Here is a 17,364-nt window from a genome sequence, read left to right as displayed (position 1 = left end):
AGCAGCAAGTGAGTTCATGGAAGCACTTAAAGAGTGAGACTGCAGCACAGAGAGGGGAATAAAGTGAATTATGGGTTATGCAGATCCTGGCTGCACAAGAGGGGCATGAACCTCACCAGGAGAGATGGCAGGCAGCTCTCTCCAGTACAGTGCTCCAGCAAATCTGACCTGCGAGGGGTTGGATTGGACCTTGCCCCCAGAGCTCTGCTTGTCTTTCCTCCACAGCTCATGTGTTCACGTAGCCTACAGGCTTTGAGAGCTCCCATCTCAGACAGCTGGTTGTCCTGAGCTATGCCCTCTTGTCTCTGGCCTGTGGGGACCAGAGCTGTTCATGGCTGCAGTCAGGACTGAGGTGCTTCCCAAGGCTCAGTGGACACTGGATCCATAGCAGCACAAGGCCATGGAGGTACAAGGCAGCAGAGGAGACTCCCACAACTTTTCAGTCTCTCCTCCATGTCTTGCCAGGGGGGATATTTCTTTCAGAGTAGTTTTGCTCTGATTACACGTCAGAGCAAAAGGCTGCAGCTGTCTGTAGTACTCATGGAGGGCAATTAAAGGCAATTTCACATTGCCAGTTCTTAAATAACCCTGTGTGATCTGGGCTGCTGTGCACAGGCTCACCATCATATGTTCAGTGATGTCAAAGCTGAGTTACGACACAGATTTGATATCTGGGGTTGTAAGAGATAGCTCAATGACAAGCATTGGTTGAATGCTTGATTATTATGGAAGGAATAGAGGACTGAAAAGAAAATTTTATTTTTTCTTGATCAATTCATAGTGCCAGCACCTTTGCACAATGTGAGCTTCCCTGCCTCAGAAAAAAAAACTGCAGCAGAGCTGAAGAAGATACAGAGAAGAAAATAGGTACTGTCAGAAGTCTGGATTAGTGTCTATGCAAAGGATAAACAGAATAGGATTCTTTATCCAGAAAAAAAAAAAAGAAGAGAAAACAGTCAGTGGATATGAAGACAAAATTGTGATGGAAAAGATGAGGAAATTATTGTTTGTCATCCATCCCCTCCCACAATGGGGCACATGAAACCACCTGGGACATCTTCGAAGTAGGCTGGGGTGGTTCATCATCTGTGGGTTGTTAAGTTCTTCAGTATCAGAGGATACTGGGTATTGATTATTTTTATTTTTTTTTTTAAAGACATTGGTCAATATCTCACTGGGCAGCACTATGGCAAAGAAGATTATGAAACACCAGAGGACTTGCACTGGGTTCAGGAACCACACAATTTTTTATATTGTTTAGAAAGTGTTTGGAGTAAAATATCACTATATATTCACCTATTTTTTTGTTTATTTCTAGGCATCTCTTGTCCAGTCCATGACACTTTGTCAGATCAGTCTGCTTTGTCCCAGAGTAGTGCAGTCCTTGGGTCAGGACATCTGTGAAACCCCTTTTACAGGGTAGGTTCACATCCATCCTTCCCAGTGCAAATGGACACCTCTGCCTTACTTTGAGCTTGGCATAAGCACTAAAAAAATTAAAATACGTGTTCCCAGTCCTGATGGATACAGAGAAAAACTCAGATATGAAGGAATAGGAAAATGGAGGCAATGCCACCTTCTTGCATTTCAGAAACACAGATTTCTGGGGAATGGAGCCAGGCTGGTGGGAAACAGTAAAACTCCATTCTGCATGGATATCTCAACCAAGGTACACCAGTAAATATTGTCAGATAGGGTAGGGACTCCATCTTTTTCAGGGCAGTAGCCCAATATCTAAATAAAATGTGACAGCAGTAACTCAGTGAATTTTTCTGAGGACCATTTCATGTCCTAACTCTGTATGACTGCTGCCTGGGAGCTGAGGGCTGGCATCAGGGTTGAGATCGTGTGAATTTTAGAGTTTAGCCCTAAACTGAGATTCTCCTGAAGTTTTATGGAAGGCTTCCTGATATGATGTTACCTGTTAGAGGGATTTCAGCAGCTATTCATGCAGAAGAGAGAATTAAGAGCGGGAGTCTACTCTGACCTACAATCAGGATGAACCCAGCACTCCAGACACAACCAGAACCACCGTGTTTTTTACTGGAAATAAAACCAGCTATGCAGCTGAGGCATTATCAAAATGCACTGTCTGGGAGCGAGATCAGCCTGAATCTTCAAGATTACAGTGAAAGTTGAATATCGAACAGAGGTTAGTCTGGATTTCATCACAAAAACATACATTTTATTCAGGCTAATCAAGGAAGCAGGCTGAGGCAGCGCTTGGGATCTTGACTGTGTGGGTACAGAGGTACAAGATATACACAGCAAGATCAGCACAGCTCATCCCAGCAGGCCATGTCATTGATGGAAATTGCACTGCTCGCTGACAGAGCTGCCTCTGTGATCAAAACTCCAGGAAAGGCTTGAGATACTGAATGGACACCGAGCAGAAGTTAACCCAGCTGGATGCTGGCCGTCTCAAACCTTGATGCCTGGTCCTAGCTGTTCATTTTGGAGCTTTCTGTAGAAAAAAAAAAAAAAAAAAAAAAAAAAAAAGAAAAAAAAACAAAAAAAAAAAAGAAAAAAAAACAACAAAAAAAGTGCATTTCTGGGAGTAATTATTTTACTTAACTTTGACAGTTGTTTTGAGACGGAATTGTTCATCCTCTGGACACTGAGGAATCTGAGACAGCAAGTTTAGACTAGATTCTTACTTTCATATGATTAACATTAGATAAATTCCTCACAAGAGTTCTTGAATTTTAATTCCTTCTTCAGATCTATTGCTGACAGATAAAATATTTCCCTGCAAACTTTCATTCTCTACAATTTAAGGGAAAAGAAACCTCACTGCTCCAACTTAGTGGAGATTTGAGCAGGTAAGGATTTATAAAACAAATCCTTTTTAGAGCCTCAATCAAATTTTAAATCAAGTGGCTAAAACCAGGCAGTGATAAAATGAGAATGTGCACCATTCCTTTTGCCAGTGGTGGGGCACTGCTCATAGCAGGACTTAGTTTTCTTAAGTCCTTCCTAATTTCGGTTACTGTAATATTCTCTGTTCTTTTGGGATACAAGTGAGAAAATTTAATGGAAATTCTGTAGCAATCACAGTTGCTAAATCTGAAGAAAAGTCACTGTAACTGTGAGGGATGTGCTGACTGCTGGCCTGATCCTGCCACCCAGTGTGCACGACATTTGCCTGCTGGAATACTCCCATTAATCTCCGGGGAGATATTTACATGCAGCAGAATTGCAGGTTCACACCAGCCTTCAGAGACATGGCAGGCATTTGATGCACTCAGCCACTAATTCTGCCAAGGGAACTGGGGCAGATCTTCTGATGGAGAATATGGATTTTTTCAGTACTTTGTTAATAAGGGTGTTCTCACACATTCATCTGCTATGGGTATAAATAAGTACTGAGGGCTAATTTTAATGGATATTGAGATTTTTAATTAACATCTGGAAAGAATTTTGAACTACTTCTCATTGCATATATGCAATTTAGGGTGGAGGGTGTAGGAGAAAAGCTGAATTTTATTACCCTTCTCCACGTTTAATGAGAAAATTTTGACAAAAAAGCAACCAGGGGAAGAAACAAATCCTCAAAGAGTAGATTTCTAATCAGGGCCAAAAAAAATCCACTCATCTACTGGTAGATGTACAAAGTATCTATATTTTGTTTATTGGTCTCTTGCAAAAACTGGTCAGGCATGTCTGGAGGAAATAATTTGTATTTTCAAACATAACAAACAAAAAAGGCCACATGCAGGATTTTTTGCAAACCACGCCATTGCACATGTGCAAATTTATAAACTTTGCTGCTCTTGCAGGGGTGTAGCTGAGGACAGAAATTCGCTCTTTGAGTTTGGGTGGTTTTGTGAAATACATTTGAAAAAAAACCCCACAGTATGTCTCCTCCAGTCATAAGGCAGCGGTTGGGTGACTGGTTTGAATTAGGACAACGAACAAAGACAAACGAAACATAATCCTGCACGTCTGTACATTCTGGAGGCTTTCCTCTTCATTTGGTGTCAGTACTGAACCAAAAGTATTTAGAGAGGCAATATTATTGAACACAACAAATAGGAAGCAAAGCATAATTTTTGTTAGGGGTAAGTCATCCCTTAGGCAGAGCATTCCATCAGTCTTAACTGCATTTCACTGCACTGAACTATGGTTAATTTGTGGTCGGAAAAAATAGAGGCACTGTGGTTCTTGAAAATTACATACTGTGTTTCCAGTTTAAAGAGAAACAAAAGGCATGTGTTGTAAATATATTTTTTTCTCTTTACTTTCAAAAACAAAAGCCCATTTGAATACTCGGTTCAGGTTCTACTTGGCACCTAGAGTAACTACATTATTTCACTGTCCATTTAGGAAAAATTTCTCCAGTGGGAAAAGGAAAATCAGCATGATTGAAGAACTGGCAGCTACAAGTTAACTGTGTTCTTGTGTCAAGCTCTTTACAGCGGTGACAACATTTGCTCCCTAATTGTACAACTACAGAAACTGCATTCTGGGTTTGAGCAATGACAATTATTAGCTATTAGAAGAAAATGCCAACATAAATGTGGGGCTCTGCCATCATTTGGGATCTTCAACTCAGAAGCATAGCTTTTTCCAGAGGGTATATGCCAAGCATTACAGACTTCAGGCAGGAATTGCTTGTTAAGGTTTCTTTCTTAGGAGGTCAGAGTAAATGATCAAAATGATGGGTTTGACCTTGAGATTTTTGGCTTAGGGATTGTCATCTGGGACATGTTTTTTACATAGCTGAGCCTTGACCATAGGAACTTCCTCAACAGAGATATGTAATTTGGATTTTCTTCTGTTTATATTTTGCTTTTAAAGACTGCGTTTTTCTGCAAATCACTGAACCCTGAATATCACCTACTGTTCATCCAAGAGAGATAATCAAGTAGTCAGAAATGAAAGATTCTCTCTTATTGCTTATGCAATATTTTCAGAAGAGGAAAACTTCATTTTCCAAGGGGGTGAAATGACAGTTGTCAGCTTGAGTAACACGTTGGAGATCTCTCAACCCCATGGCTTGTGTTTCTGGGGATGGAACCACGAAGTCCTGGTAGCTTGGTGTTAAAAAAGACACGGAGGTAGGAGGGGTGATGGAGGATTTTGTATAACTGGTTGGAAGACTGAGATGGATGCTCTGAGCAAGTACAAAACTGAATGTACCTATTCCTGCTCTCACAAATCTATACATCTGCTGTCTGTTTTATCTGGGGGGGTTGGGGGGAGGGCTTATAGGTCTTTGCTTCCCAAAGTGACCTTGAAGCAGAAATTTTTAACATGGCATAAGTCTATTTTGTCCAATTTTTCGTACAGCTTTCCCAGGACTGTAGTCAGTGTGTCAGTTTGCCTGAGGGAATGTGCACATATTATATTGGTAGGTCTGCAGCTGGGCATTGATAACAACTGCCAGTGGTTCAGCCAGGGCTAGCAACAATGGAAAAAAAAAAAATCTCATGATAAACTCACAAAACTTGGCTGCAATTTTGCAAGCACAAGTACTTTTGGAACTTCAGATAAGCTTCCAAAGGTCTGGATCCAGGTCCAAACAAAACCCAAGCTTTAAAATTATGAGGCTTGTGCATTAATAACACTCATATATTTGCTTCCACTTGGAAATACTAAACATTTTATGGATTTTCACATGCCCCAGTTGGTTCTCTGTGATGGCTGGGATTGTTAGAGTCCCTCTGCCTTTGCAACTATATAGACATCAATAAAGATGAATAAAGCTGGGCAGTCAGATTCTAATTTATGCTAATCATGTTGGATGGCTCAGGGCACTTCAGCACACATGCTTAGCCAGTGACCTTTCACACTCCCCTTTCTAGATCAAAGCACTTTATTCGTCCCCTTCCAAGAAAATCACAAAGACAAAATTCCCATTCAGCGTGTCTTTATTAATCTACAAAGGGCCAAATCCTGACGCCTTTAATCTGCTCCTACTCGTCACTGCCATGATTTAAAGAGTAGAGCATTGCCATCAGAGTTCTGGCCCCAAAATCAACATGTAGAATGGCCAAATTTTCAGTAGACATAAATGAAGACAGGACCGCTGCCTTCAGGCAGGACCTGTCTATCTCACAATATTTCCTTGAAGCCAAACCCTCTCTCTGTGGAATTGATAAATCCCCAATCCATCTTTTATTTTGCTGTTTTCAGCTGAACCCTCACCTTCTTTTGCACTGATTTGTTGCTGTGGCTCTTACCCAGTTTGGACAATTGTCACTGGGTGACCCTCAGAGAGGTGCCCAGGGCTGAGCAGATCCTCAGTGTGTGATAGGACCTAATTAGATAACACAAATCTAGGCTTCTGGTAATACAGATTGCTTCAAAACGAAGCACATTTAGAAAATTCCTACCAATGTACATACAAGAGGATCTATTTGTTGCAATCTGTTCGGGTCCCTGAGTCTCGTTCTCAGGCTGTAACAGGCGAACTCCCACAAAACTCACTTCCAATTTACAACTGTGTCAAGGAGAGGAGAATCAGGGCATCTGATACACACACATCAGAATAAAAAACATTTTCAGCAATTGCAGATTGGTCACAATTTCAGTTTTCCTCCTCCTGATTAATTTCCATACTTCTAAAAAGTCAAACTTCTGTTCACTCCTTATGGTTTATGCTTGCTTATGTTTGATACTGTTTGAGTGCGCTCTGAAATACAAAGAAAAGTCAGTTTCCTTCTCATGCTGAACTTCCTCTTCCAGCAATGTTTTCAGTCTGACTAAATTTCGATTAAAAATATGAACAATATTAAAATTATTATTTAAAAAATTCATCAGCTCCAACAGCATTTAGTAGTTGCTGCAAGGAAAAAGGGATATATTAAAAACATTGCAATGAATCTCTTTCCCTTAATAGAATATGTGCTTTTCTACTAAGAACCTTTTCACAATAATCCATGCTTTCCACAGAATTGTCTTTTTTAACTAAAAACATAAGTAAAATTTAAAACTCAGTATTATAACTAGTAGTTGAAACAGCCCACAAACCTGATGTTTGAGTCCTGCTGGAAATATCAAGATTTTCCCTAGTAAAGCTACAAAAAAGACAGTTCAAGAAATGTCTCTTTTATTAATGTTTCACCTGACACACTATATGTCTGCTGGAAAGCAATTAATAGATACTGATAATTATCTGAGATTGAAATTTCTGCTTATATTACTTTTTAATGGTGGTTTTGAAATATTAAAAGCAAGGAAATGGGCAGATCAGATGACTGATTCATAACCAAGATATAATGCCACAGAGGGGTTTAATAAAATGAAGATGAATACATGATTTTAATGAGCTAGGACAGGGCTAATATGTTAATGAAACATTAGTTTTCAGACATCTGACCAGAGAGAAGTTCCTTTCTCCTGCTTGTTTGGATCAAAGTTCAATTGGAGGTGTTTATCAAATGCTTTAGAGCATCAGATAACAAAAGGAGGATCTTTTGAACCACTGTTGCCTTGTGCCTGTTTGGTGCAGTGACATTTTCCTGCAAACCATCAAACACCACTGACCTCAGCACATGCTGTGGGTGCTCCAAAGGTGGTTGTTTTACACGTTCAGAGCTCTCCTAAGGGGCCTCAATGGCTCTGAGGGGTGTGAAAAAATAAAAATTTCCTAGACATAAATGCACACTGGTACAAACAGTGCCACATTAAACTGCTACAGTCACAGCAAGTCAACATATGCGCAGACATACTGAGCTGAAAGGCTGTTATTTCATCTTCAGCTCACACTCTTGTGCCTGGCTTTTGAAAACACACTCATTATGTACAAGTTTGTGCTTACATGGATTTTTGCATTATTTTGCAGCCTCTGTAGCGATTCATGGCCTCAGTCAGTGTCCTCCACATGGGGTCTGTAGGATGCCTGCAGGACTCTCGTCTGCTTTGTGGGAGCTTGCATCATGTGACTGATGACTTTTGGTGATAAAAATGTCCTTGAATTAGTAGATGCTGCTGTAGTCCCATTCTATCCTCATAGCAAGAGCCTCAAAAACTTTTGTCTCAAATGTGCCAGCCAAAACAAAGGCCAATGTGATGTTTTAGGAGTTCTGGCTGAGCTGAAAGTTTTGTAGGTACAGTGACAGGCACTGAGATCAGAGGATAATTTTAAGCCCTACTGCATACTTCACTATATTCCATGTTTTCTCTGTGTCTTTCCCCCCAGGTATGGCAGGGCCAAGAAAGAGCTCCTCTGATGCAAACACATGTATTTGCTGTACAGCCTTGACAAACTCATTCTATAGCCTGGGTCTCACTCAAATTTAGAGGGTCTTGCTGGAACTTAACTCCTATTTCAGAGCTGCTTTGAGCTCCTTGCTGCCCGATAAATTGTTTTTGACAAGTGCTAAAAAGGACCATGTTACTACCCCAGCTCAGGCCAAAGCATTTGGCAGCACAGTGAAGAATTTTCAGCCCACTGGCCTGGCTTGCACAATTTGAGTGCAATTCAGTGTCTCCTGGCAGGATGCTCACACTGTTGCCTGCATGTGGATTTGTGCCAGCTGGAGTCTCCATGCCTGTAGAAGATGAAAGGGAGCCAGGTACCAAGTAGATGTTTTACCTCTGTTCAGCTCCTGCTGTGTTTGTTTTATTTAGAATGATTTTCTTGTTAGGGCTTATTTGCCTGCATGGCAACGGTAATCTCCTTGGGAATGATGCAGATGAGTTAATTATTAGAAATGGATCCCCAGTTCTTTGGTAGGAAGATGGGCAAGAGAAACCTTGAAGAGAGTCAGAAATGGACAGTTCCCTTATGAACAACTCCTTGGCCTCAAAAGTGATGTTAGGCCTTGGAAACCCAAAGTGGGAGCTCTGCAGGAATGAGAGAAGTTGTTTTCTGCACCCCTCTATCTAAATGAAGAAAACTTCAAATAAAATATCTGCAACAGAAAAATCTGGTTTGAGCAAATTAAACTCATGTTACACTCTGACTGCAGAGTCAAAGGAGATAGCCTACAGAAGTGAAAAGGATTAATCTTCCCATGATTCTGAACACAGTAATCAGACAGGTGTCTCTTGCAGACGTTTTTTCAGTTTCTGTGCCACGTTCACATGCTCCAAAGATGCTTGCACTCTGCAGGCAGAGATCCACATGTCCCTGGGCTTTATCTAACATCTGACCTTGCTTTGATGCTATCTCAGAAGGGGAAGGTCAGGGTAAATTGCTATCTTTTCCCAGCAAATTGAGTAGATAACCAAAGTGCTGCAATAGAATTTGGCAAAGGAGTCTCCTGTTTAAAGTCAGGCAGTGGCGTTGGCAGTGCTGCAAGGACACGAGCTCAGGAGGAGCTCTGGGCTGAGCAGCTCTGGGTGCCACAGAGCTGACAGCAGCCAAGGCCATGACCCAGGCAGCTCAGTGGCAACCAAGAGGCAAAGGTTCTGCCCACTGGCACCCAGGCTGTGAGTGATCAGTGACCCTGGGGTCCAGGCTCAGTGTGGTAGCCAGGGCAGAAACCCACCCAGGGTGCATGTCACACTGTAAGAGCTGTCATACCTACAATCATACACAGAACTGGGCTGGGAGGGACCCCAAAGGTCATCCAGTTCCAAAGCCACTGCCATGGGGAGGGATGCCACTTAGTGGATCAGGTTGCCCCATATTGAAGAATGGAGTGAAAGGGTGAGTAAAAGAGTCTGCATCTTCCCCTCCAAGATGAGCTGTTTCTTTCCAGCTCTCCAGTGGCTTCTTTCCAGCTCTTCAATGCCACAAAGCAGAGACACCCACAGGGCCCACTGCTGCACCCCAGGACTATTTGTGTCTGGTCACTGTGGCCATATCACACCACATGCTCTCTGTCCCTCCCCTCCCTTGCAGCACCTGGCAGTGATGGCATTGTCACACGGCTGACACAGCACTGCCACTGGCAGGGGACACGCTCACGTCAGGCCACCAGCACACCATGGGGCAAGCCCCACTTTTCCATGTCACACATTTTCAAAATCAATAAGGACACATAGTGTGACAAGCTATGGGGGAAGGTGCACTAACATCACTGCTGAAATGCCAAGTAATCAGGAGGAAGTGAAATGAAAATTGAGCAGCCAGCTAGCTTTCCAGGGAATCTCAAAGGAGCTATATACATTTATATACAAATATAAAAATTGATGTGCATGTATTTATATGCATCTATGTAGAAGAAGAGGATGGCTTAAGAAAAGAACTTGCAAAATTCCTGCGTTTCATCTGGTATGCTATTTCCTCAGATAGTGCAAGTGACTGATATGTATAGAGGTTGCTACACATCTATTTCCTATCACAGACAGAGCTATTACTTAAGTAATCAATATTTAATCTCTATTAGGGAATGTCATTTTTAAACCTACTTTAAAAAGTGCATGTGCAGCACTTGATATTAATCACAGCCAGGCAAATCTGTGCTGGACTCAGAAACTTTTCCATATTTTAAGGGAGGAACAAGCTTTTCATGGGAAGAAGAGGAAGGAAAATAATTCAAATATCTTTGATAGTTCTGACTATTTCAGACAATGGAATTAGTCCAAAATAGCACAGGCTTGATTCATACCCTGATTTTTGCAAGGGTGGTAGAGAGCATGGGGAAAGGGTATCAGCATCTGTCAAAAACTGCAGCCAGGGCTGGCTGTAATGATCCCTCTCCTCTGCTCACAGAAAGGAGGCTTGGTCACAGCAGAAACATCTTGCAGAAGTATGTCAGCTCATAGCTGGAAGTGCTTGGGGCAGACTTTCAGAGTGGAACTTAGCTACTAAAGGCTGACAAGAGATGTGGAGATTCAGAATTAATCTATTCCCTGCCTAACTTGGGGTGATCCCAGAAGAAAATGCTGGTCTGGGTCAAATAGTGCAGAAATTTGAATCAATTCTGGTCAGATTGTACTAGTTGCTTATTCAAGTCATAATTTCCAAGCAGCCCCAGCAGACCAAGACACCAGGTTTATGGAGCACCTCCATCACTGAACCCAAAATCCAGGAAAGGTTTTTTGTTCTTATTTTTATCCTTTTAGATAAGATGTGATCTTCCCTGTTCCTGTGTCTCAGTGGTTGCTGGTGGCCAGATTGGTCTTACTTACACTGGTGTGAGCACAAGGTGTTCCTCCCTGGTCCCTCACCTTCAGCCCTGCTGCTGTGCACTCCACCCCAGCTGCCTCAAGACAGCACAGGGACTCCCAGCCTATCCCTTTTAAAAACCTCCCTCTCATCTAGCAATATAGATTTTTATGCTAAAATGCCCTTTTTCATCACTCAGAGCTATACAGAAGGTGAATTTGGTAGGGACTAGATGGTGTAACTTCTCTAGATTTGAAGTGAAAGTTCTGCCACTTTTAACAGTATTTGAGGAAATCAAGAAAAAGGCAAAGATGAGATACAAAGGTGTGTGTCCAGCACTGAAAGATGCCCAACAGAGCAGTTGTCCTACCTTTTGCAATGATACAAACTTGCGGCTGTTCTCATAGAAATACACAGAAAATTGGGGCAAATGTAACAGCAAAGAGAAGTTTTGTTTGGATGTGACTTGGCTAGAGGTTTTGAGAACACATTTAGGTATTCAGCATGAAGAAAAGCATGGGGGGGGTGCTGAGATTTATCAGGAATAAACACTGAGTCAACAGAACTCCATTATTTACTGTCACGGTTCAAGGCCAGAAGAACGCACCAGGCACACAAAGGACACGCTGGCTCAAGGCTGCTGAAAGTTAATGTTGTGCAATATTTCTGCAGATGTGGAATGACAAACTATTCCAAAAGCCAATGCTCAGTTTAGCTGAGAGTGCAATCAGCAGAGAGAATGAGCATAGAGCAGCATCAGAAGGAAATATCTAGTGAATTATACTAAAAAATATGTATTTATGCCCTTGGTTTTGTTTGCCTCCAAGTCTCTGCTCTCACTGTCACCAAATCCATTGTGCCTTGCTCCTGGGCTCCTGTTTGGAGAGAATCTCAGCACTTTTCATAATAATAATTTAAAAAAAAGAAAAAAGAAGGCTCATTGTGACTGAGGGAATAATTTATTTCAGGATCTGCTCCTTACAGACACTGCAGATGTGCCAGGGTTGGCTCAGATTTATAAACAGCAGGGACACTGGTTTTTACTCTCCAGGGTGAGGTAACTGTGTAAGGTAGTGACTGCTGGGGTCACCTTATCTCCTGCTTGGCAAGAGTCTGAGAGAGAGTCTTGAGTTATTTCAAGACAAATGCTGTGTGATGACTGGTTTGGTCATCCTGAGGATTCTGCCTATCAATGGACCCAGAGCCTTTCATTGTGCCTGATCCCACCTCTGGAGCTCTCCCATGTCTGAGAGCAGCCCCTTCCAGGAGCTGCAGGGCAAAATGCAAGGAACACACAGAAAATGTACATTAAATAACTGATGCACAGGAAAAGCTTCCAGTCTCTTGTGGAAGTTTCTTTCTCAGATTTGTAGAAACTTGCTTTCTCTCTGAAAAGGAATATTTTTGGTATTGCTTGAGATGTTTTCAACAGTAATGGATATGACCTTTTTTCTTTTTCTTTTATTTTTTTGATTTGCCTGAAGAAAGGTGGTTTCACTTGTTTCCCCTCCTGGGAGAGGATCTTAGAACAAAACACTCCCTGAAGAAACTTAACCATTTTTTAAATGTTCTCCTGGAAATCTCAGGGATAGTGAGGATGAGGCAGATTTAACAAAATGATGAAACACACTTAAATAAATCTGTGATAGCTGAAAACACTTGCAGGAGTCACAGAAGATGGATAGAACCCAAAATCTCCACTTATTCTTAGATTTTTCAGTATCAAAGACTCCTTCTGTGTTTGGCTTAAGATTGAAGACTTGTTCATACTTCATAAAAATTGTTTGTCCTCACCTTCTTCAAGCAGTTTATTTTAAACTCAGAGCTCTGTGTTGAGACACTTTATTTATGGTTGCAGTATCAAGATAAGTCTTGGCAACATCTCCTCCTACAAATTACAAGTATTTATAAAATGGTTCAAACCACTGTGTATACACAGAGATACTGATTAATAGACACAAGGCAGCAGAAGCAGAACTTTTCCAGCAATGTCTCTACAGCAGTTCTAAGCTGAAACTCTGTGATGCACAGCCTTGCTCCAGAATTCACTGTTCCAGGCTTCTGCTCCAAACGGGGCTGTAAATTACCATTTCAATGGCTTGGCTTTAATTAACCATTTTCCCAAGCAAGATTCCAAATAGTAAAAGCGAAGGCTATGGGTATCAATTTCCAGGTTTTGTATTATTATGCAACCCTCTGCCTACTTTTGTGGGGTTTTATTACATTTTCTAACTTTCTCTAATCCCATATAAATGATCAATATTTTTTTTTTCTAACTCCTAAGTGACTCTCTCTAAACCCTGTGTAATACCCAATACGTTTTGTTCCCATTTGAGGGTTTGCATTATTTCAAACAAAAACGCAATCTCAGTGAAGTTGAAATGTATGGTTTTGGTTTCAGGGCTACCTCTCTCTGACATAAAACTACTAAACCTATATTGAAATATATGTGATTCTACCATAAACGCCCCTTTTATAGAATGCACCTGGAGAATATAATGGAAAACATATTTGTTACTCTTGTAAAACTGAGCAACTGTTCTTTAATAATATATAGTCCATTTGATATTTAAAAGGTCATAATTTTACACAAAGAAAAGAAAAATGCAGGCAGGGTAAAAAGTAACATTAAAAAATGTAGCTGAACATCTCACACATCTGCTTTTGCATAAGGCTGACAAGAGCATCTGACTCCATGCAGCTCCCTGTAATCACAGACAGACCAAGAGGACATTTCTATACCTCACTGCCCCTCAGATTCACCATTTCCCAGTCTGTAACAATTTCACCTCCCAGTCCCATGGGAGATAAGAACATGATTCCCATATTTTAATTTTCAGTGGGGAGAACTGATGTGTGGGGTGGATAAACACATTTCCAAATGCCACACAGGAAGCCTGCAGGAGAGCTGGAGCAGACCCAGGTTTGCCAAGTGTAAGATCAAGTTCAAAGAGCCTCGTCTGAATGGCTGCACACAACGTGAATTAGGAGCCCCAGGAGACCACATGCTACCTGACAGTGCAGGAGTGTGAACCACTCCACAGAGGAATACAAACCTTCTGTACCTGAAAAGCAAAGTTCAACAGCTGTAACAGCTCTCGTGGCCCTGGGATCATATCCTGATCATGGATGTGCAGCACCAACAAGGAAGAAGTGTATTCCTGGAACAGGTCTAAAGTATCACCCTTCCTTCCAGTCAGACTGTACAGGGAATGACAACAACCTTTGACATTTTCCTCACCTAATTTGCACTTAAAGAAATGGAGACCCTATATAAACTTTAAGTACTGGGAGACCTCCCTGCCCCATTGAGGCATTCCAGGAGGGAGAGTGATTCATGGGCAATGATAGGACAAGGGGAAATCATTTCAAACTAAAACAGGGGAGATTTAAATTAGCTATTAGGGTGAAATATATTTCTCAAAGGGTGGTGGGGCACTGAAACTGCTGCCCAGAGAGGCTGAGGATGCCCCATCCCTGGAAATGTTTGAAGCCAGGTTGGATGGAGCTTGCCATCCACCTGCCCTTGTGGGTGGCCCATGGGAGGGTGGTTGGAACCAGGTGACCTTTATGGTCCCTTCCAACCTAAGTCTTTCTATGCCTCTATGTATGACAGCTCTTACTGTATGACATGCACCCAGATGGATTTCTCCCTTTTTGAGACTGGTTTTATTCAGATTGATGGTGAAATTCCCACCAATGTCTTAGGGTATAAACAAATGGAAGGGATTCAGGAGCCACCATAGTTAGCATTGAGAACAAGGTGCCACTAAGCTTTTGGAGAAGACTGGAGCCCACAGTGTTCTTGTTCTATTTCCCAGTGAATTAATGTGTAAAATGTCATTATTCCTTTCCAACTCTCTCTCTTTTTTTTTTTTTTTTAACTGAACTTTGGCTGTGCTTTTACGGCACACCAAACACAATTCCTGCTCATAAGAAATTCAGTTTGGCAAGAAGTATTGTTTACTTAGACAGAAACCTGTGTGTGTAGGTGATATAATCACCCCCCCACCAAAGCCCCATGGCACAATATTGTTGGGGGAAGGATGGCTCTTGTTCATTAGATACAGGTTGCATGTGGTATTGTCAGCTTGTTGTGGGCAAAATGTGAAGAAATTCCTCTCCACTGCCCCATTTAGTAGTAATGATGAACTTGGCTGAACAAGGAAGAAATTGGTCCTTTTTTCTTTCTGTCTGTCTTTTTTTATTTTCTTTTTTTAAAAAAAATTAGGCTTTTTTTTATTTTTTCAGTAACTTAAACTTTAAGAAGTTTTTTGGCTTTACTGCCTTTGATTACAGAAGTCTGATGAACAATTTGTAATGAGCAACAACTTGCATTAATGCATCAAATATGCTGGGGTTCCTTGTAACTTGTATGGGAAAAATGTTTTCCTTCAATATAAATGCTTCCTTTCCCTGAAGAAAACAAACAAAAACTCCAGAGCTGAGCTCTGCAGCAAATGCTGTCTCCAGGAGCTGAGGGCTCCATGATGCAAATCCTGATGGGTACCCCACAGCCCTTGCTCCCTGCTGGCATGGGAGGCTGCCTGGCCCTGTATGTGCTGGGAGATGCCCCCTGCTCAGGTCCTGGTCCGATGGGCTCATCCCTCCAGCTGCTCTTCATTTTCCTTCCCTCTCAATGTCAGTTTATCTCCCCCCCTTCATATCTCTGCCCCTTCCTTTGTTTTTCCTTTCAACTAATCCCTTCCTGCTTTTCCCCTGGCCCCTTCTGTGTTACATACATGCACACACTTTTCTATCCAGGGAAGTTAATTTAGATTAAGGGAAGGGATAGATTTAAGAGAGAATAGTTGTTCCTTAAAAACTCCACACAGAGATGCCTTAATTCTGGAATAAAAGCATTTTCAAGTGAACATAATTCTTTCTCTGCAGAAAATTAAACCAATTCAGTTTGAAATCCTTCTGCTAGGATTGCAAACACTCATCTGATCATGCACAAATTTAATTGGGAACATCTCCCCGTGCCAAATTTGCCATAAAGACAAGATCCTGCTTCACTCCCAGGCTTGCACGGATACCCCTCCAAACCATTCAAAGAAAGCAATACATCTGCCTCCCAGTCATCCATGAAGAAATCAGGGAGCTAACATAATATTTGCAAGCCAAACTCTGCTCACTCTTCTGTACTATTTGTCTGTTTAGACTGCAAACTCTGGGGTGAGAAAAGTTTCTCCCTCTGTTTTTTATGTGGTGCCTGGCACAGAGAGATCCCAGCCTTCATTGTCGGGCCATGGCACAACAAACAATGAATTCAGAAAAAAGGCTTGTGCTTTCACAAGTGTCTCCCTGTGCCAGGCAAACTGAACTCCCTGTGACATCTGCAGGGCAGCAGTTTTCACCTAACCTGACTTTAGGAACCAAACCTAGCCAGCTGCTCTCAGAGGCCTTCTTCACAGAAATGTGGGAGAAATGGGCTCCTCTAGAGACAGGAGAGAAAATGTTCAGAGCAGAAACCACAAAACTTCTCCCCAGCAAGCCTGGGAGCCACAGGATTGGTCTTGCCTCAGTTGAGTGCCTTGGGTTGTATTTCCAAATACACCTACAGGCATTTTCCCCTGACACAGAGGAATTTTTATGAAAAAAAAAGGAAGAATGCAACAAATAGAAAAAGGATGAGAAGAGGACATGCCTCAAATTTGCATGGAGCAAAATAATGAAAGTCAAACTGAGCAAAGGTTAATATCCAGCTAGACTATCCAAGTCTTCAGGCAGTGAGTAGCTCCATGGCTGCTCATGTGCTCAGTGGGTGGCCACTCCACATGTATGGTGGTGTTGGGATGCAGCCTTTGCGCTTCCCACCCCAAAACTGCAACTTAGTGCACCACACCTGCAGCAAACCTCAGTGCAACACTGGGCACTCCTGCAGAGAGCTCCCAGCCCCAGCATCACAGCTGTCTTATCTTGGGTGAACTCCTGGGTGCAGCATTTGGAGATCCCAGGGTGACAGCTAATCCTTCAAAGGATTGAAGCTGCCCAGTTGTGCTGGTTCAGCTGCCCATGTGTTTTGAATGAGGAGCCTCAGAAAATAGGTACTTGACTACAAAAAAAGCCAAGCTACCCATGAATTCTTTCATGGTCACTCACTGTTCTGCTGCTTGCACTGAGGCAAAGCATGTTCATCAAGGCCAGAGCTGACACCCACAAGCTGAAGGCATGGCTCCCCTTGTGGTGGTGGTGACTGAGTCCATGGTGCATGAGCAGCTTTGGGACAAAGCCCAGCCTCTAAGGTAATGCCATTGGAACAACTCTTTGACTTTGGCAACAATCTGGGATGATGATCCCTGGCATTCAGATTTGCAGCTAACAGAGTTTTGCTGTATATCTGGTTGCCTATCTGT

The sequence above is a fragment of the Cyanistes caeruleus genome, chromosome 5, assembly GCF_971803275.1.
Source record: "Cyanistes caeruleus chromosome 5, bCyaCae1.hap1.1, whole genome shotgun sequence".
Classification (NCBI taxonomy): domain Eukaryota; kingdom Metazoa; phylum Chordata; class Aves; order Passeriformes; family Paridae; genus Cyanistes; species Cyanistes caeruleus.
The sequence above is the reverse complement of the archived record's forward strand: the minus strand, read 5'-3'. Positions refer to the sequence as shown.